This window comes from Arachis ipaensis, chromosome B6 (genome assembly GCF_059453495.1).
Source record: "Arachis ipaensis isolate K30076 ecotype BB chromosome B6, ASM5945349v1, whole genome shotgun sequence".
Classification (NCBI taxonomy): Eukaryota; Viridiplantae; Streptophyta; class Magnoliopsida; order Fabales; family Fabaceae; genus Arachis; species Arachis ipaensis.
In genome coordinates, this window is record NC_142441.1 from 43,030,766 (window position 1) to 43,035,339 (window position 4,574).

Genomic DNA, 4,574 nt, shown 5'->3' on the forward strand with positions numbered 1-4,574 from the left:
ACCAAAACATCTTCAGCAACTCCAGCCACTGTAATAATGCTTTTATCTGCTAACACAAAACGAGCTGCCGACCTTTTTAAGGGAGAGAGCCTTAAAACATCATATATAGACAAAGGCATTATACTGACATATGCTCCTAAATCACACATGCAGTCATAAATTACTACACCACCAATAGTACAACTAACTATGTAAGGACCTGGATCACTACATTTTTCAGGTAATCCTCCCATTAAAGCAGATATAGAACTACCTAAAGGAATAGTTTCTAATTCGTTAATTTTGTCTTTATGAATACATAAGTCCTTTAGAAACTTTGCATATTTAGGTACCTGCTGAATAACATCAAAAAGGGGAACAGTTACCTCAACCTTTTTGAATATTTCTACCATTTTAGGATCAGGTTCCAGCTGCTTCCTGGGCTTCCTTGCAAGTTGTGGAAATGGAATAGGAGTAGTGTTTCTGTGGTGCCTGCGCCTTTTTGTGCTTCTTCCTGTGGCGGAGCTATCTCTTCTTCAGCTATGTCCTGTATATCCTCTTCCTCTTCAACATCTTCGATTTCCACCACCTCTTCAGCTGAGGCGTATTCTGGTGAGCTTGGTTCCTCTTGATTCCTCTCCTGCAGTGTGGTTCCGGATTTCAGGGTGATGGCATTAATGCCTCCCTTTGGATTGGGTAATGGTTGAGAGGGGATTCCAGTGGTGCTTGAAGGTTGGTTACTGGAATTTTGTGCTGAACTAAGATGTGACATAAAAGCTTGCAGAGTAGAGGTGAAACCATTCAGACTGGCGTTAATATTGTTCACGATGGTATTCTCCATGGCCAGTTGTCTTTTCTCAAAAGCTTGTAATAAATCTTCATTAGAAGATACAGAAGAATGAGTAAATTGAGAGGTTTGCTGCTGATTGTTCGGTGGTCCTTGGTTTTGCCTCAGGTGAGGTGCTCGGTAAGGTTGATTTTGCTACCTGTTGTTGTTATTATTCCACCTCTGATTTCCCTGATTATCTCTGCCTCCTCTATTATTGTTGTCCCTCCAATTCTGGTTTGAATTGTCCTACCATCCATGGTTATTATTTCCACTTTGATTGTACCCTTGGTTGGGGCGGTCATAGAAGTTGTGAGTGGATGCCACCATGTTGTCTTCTTGTTGGAGCTGCGGGCATTCATCAGTGTAATGACTGTAATCAGCACAAATTCCACAAATTCTTTGTGGGACTAGTTGTTGGTTTTGCTGTGGTTGGGTTTGCTGAGCTTGTTGATTCAACTGCATTTGCTTCAGCAGGTTGGTCATCTCACATATGCTTCGATTTAGAGCAGCAGTCTCTATGCCAGAAGATACTTCTGCAACGGCCCTTGAACGGCCTTGCTTCTGTTTGTGGTTCCGAGTAGATTCAACTAAATCACTGATCAATTGCCAAGCTTCATCAGTGGTCTTGTACTTCTTCATAGACCCATTGCTGGCACTTTCCAATGTGGTCTTATCCTGGGGCCTCATTCCTTGTGTGACATATCTGAGTAGCACGATCTTGTCAATCATGTGGTGGGGGCATGCTTCCAGAAGATTATTGAAGCACTCCCAATATTCAAAGAGAGTCTCATTGTCATCCTGAACAATTGTAGAGATATCCTTCCTTAGTTTATCAGTAACTTCAGATGGAAAGATTTTCTCCAGAAACTCCTTTCTGAGTGTATCCCAGTTGGATACATTTGCTAGGGGTTGAGTGTAGTACCACTCTCTCGCTTTCTCCTCAAGAGAGAACGGGAAAGCTTTCAGCAGAATTGAAGTTTCATCAATGCCATCACGCCTGACAGTAGAACAGGCTGCCTGGAAATCTCTCAAGTGCTTGATAGGCTCTTGAGCAGGTAGGCCATGAAACTTGGGCATCAAATTTAGCAGTGCGGTCTTTATTTCAAAATCCATAGCTACCGCTGGATGATGCGCTTGAAACGGTTGCATTGTAAAATCAGGAGCTCCTTCCTCCTGAATGGTAACTCTTCTAGCTGCCATGTTTTCTGCACGTAAAACAACCGAATCAGTAGAACGGAGGCTGGTTTCTTCCTCAAATTCACTTTCAGATCCGCCCTCAGAGCGGGCTAACCTACACTGTTCTCGCCTTATTCGTGAAATTGTCCTTTCAATTTCAGGATCGAATATTAGCAAGCGCGGATCAGGAAGTGAACGTGTCATTTGACGGAAGAAACATACAGCTCATAATAGCAAAATTAAATAAAATGCAAATAAATAAATTCTAATTAATAAAATTAGCACTCTATTGCAACTCCCCGGCAACGGCGCCAAAAATTGATGGGAAGCAGAAGCTGGTGAATTAAAAATTTATTAAAATGGTTACATTGCAAGTATAGTTCTTAACTCACCGAAAATCTGCCTATCAATTTAGAAATGTGTCACAAAAAGTTTAAATTAAAATTACTGGGAGTTTTAAGTCCCAGGTCGTCTCCCAACGAGTTGCAAAAAAGTGTGCTGTTTTATTAATCAGATGTTCCAAGAAGTTGAGCTAGGTAAATTGGGAATTAAATTGAGGAATTTTAAATAATATAAATAAAAGCCTTGACTGGGAATTGATTGGTTAGAATCTCTATCATTGATGGTGTGATTGTAAGATTAATTTGTAATTAATGGTTGTTCTGTTTGGTTATCCTTTACTAGGTAAAGGAAAGTCAAACAAGTGGGAGTGCCAGATCTATTCACAAGTTGGAACCCACTTAGTTCAAAGGGATTGGCATTGGTGACAAGATAGCAATCCAACATTTAACCTAATTACAAATTTTCTTTCAATCATTCCAACTCAAGAGTTCCTTTTAATCAACTCCCCATCAAGTAAGGGAACTACTCACGCATTATAAATAAAGAATCCATGGCACATGAAAGGAAATTAAAAGAAGACATGATTATTGATATTGAAATTGAATTAAAAAGAAATAATCCTTGCATTAAATAATCATAAAAGTATCTGAATGACAAAATTGAACATAACAAAGAACATGGAAGATTAGAACCAAGTTAAGAGAACAAACTAGAATGATGATGTCTTGATGAGGAAATAACTCTTCTCAATGTTCCAATGCTAAGATCAAGTGAAAATTAAAATACTAAAACTAGAGAGAAAAACCTAAGAGAGTGAAAAACTAGATCTAAAAACTACCGAATGAATGTCTGTGTTGTTTCTGCATATTCTCTGACTCTAGTCTGCTGTTCCGGGCCGAAAACTGGGCCGGAATAAGGCCCAAAATTGCCCTCATCAAATTCTGTAGATTATGCAGATCACACATGTCACACGATCGCGTCGTCCATGCGGACGCGTCGCTTGCGCTTTTTCCTCTCCACGCGTTCGCGTTGTCCACGCTACCGCGTCGCCTGTGCTTTCCAATCCGCGCGGCTGCGCAAGCCATGCGGCCGCGTCCCTGCGATTTGTGCTCCTTCACGTGGTCGCGTGAGCCATGCGACCGCGTCACTTCTCGCTGGTTGTCTCCTCAATTTCTTGTGTTCCTTCCATTTTTTTGCTAGCTTCCTCTCCAATCTCCATCTCATTCATGCCCTATGGTGACTGAAACACTTGACACACAGATCACGGCATCGAATGGAATAAAGGAGAATTAAAAGTAAATAATTAAAGTCTCTAAGAAGTAATTTTCAAACATGTACTGAATTTAGGAAGGAAATCTAAATGCATGCTAAATTGATGAATAAGTGGGCAAGGATCATGACAAAACCACACAATTAAACACAATATAAACCATAAAATAGTGGTTTATCAGCCACACCCACTAATGATACCAAGACTGTGCTGAAGTTCCTTTAGAAACATATTTTCAGCAGATTTGGTGTTCCCAGAGTACTAATCAGTGATGGGGGCACCTATTTCTGCAATAAACAGCTTTACTCTGCTATGGTCCGATATGGAATTAGCCACAAAGTAGCAACTCCATATCATCCACAAACAAATGGGCAGGCTGAAGTCTCTAATAGAGAGCTAAAAAGAATCCTGGAACGGACTGTAATTGCCTGTAGAAAGGATTGGGCAAAGAGCTTGGATGATGCACTATGGGCATACAGAATAGCATTCAAGACTCCTATAGGAACCTCTCCATACAAGCTTGTGTATGTCAAGGCCTGTCATCTGCCCGTGGAACTGGAACATAAAGCCTACTGGGCAACCAGATTCCTAAACTTGGATGCTAAGTTAGCTGGTGAGAAAAGATTACTCCAGCTAAATGAGCTAGAGGAGTTCAGACTCAATGCTTTCGAAAATGCAAAAATCTATAAGGAAAAAGCAAAAAAGTGGCATGACAAGAAATTGTCATCCAGAGTCTTTGAGCTAGGACAAAAAGTTCTGTTGTTCAACTCTAGGCTCAGATTATTCCCCGGGAAATTAAAATCCCGATGGAGGGGACCATATGTGATTACAAGAGTGTCACCATATGGATATGTTGAGCTTCAAGATATTGATTCTGACAAAAAGTTCATTGTTAATGGATAGAGAATCAAACATTATCTTGAAAGCAATTTTGAGCAAGAATGCTCAAAACTGAGGCTTGAATGAAGCTCAGTAAAG

General features: G+C 40.5%; 1 non-coding gene across 1 annotated transcript; it reads left to right on the plus strand.

Moving 5' to 3' along the window:
• The first annotated feature begins 1,531 nt into the window (after positions 1–1,531).
• LOC148555328 (small nucleolar RNA R71) lies at positions 1,532–1,639 on the plus strand. The gene has a single exon (XR_015887547.1). It is a non-coding gene; the product is annotated as a small nucleolar RNA R71 (small nucleolar RNA).
• The last annotated feature ends 2,935 nt before the right edge of the window (positions 1,640–4,574 follow it).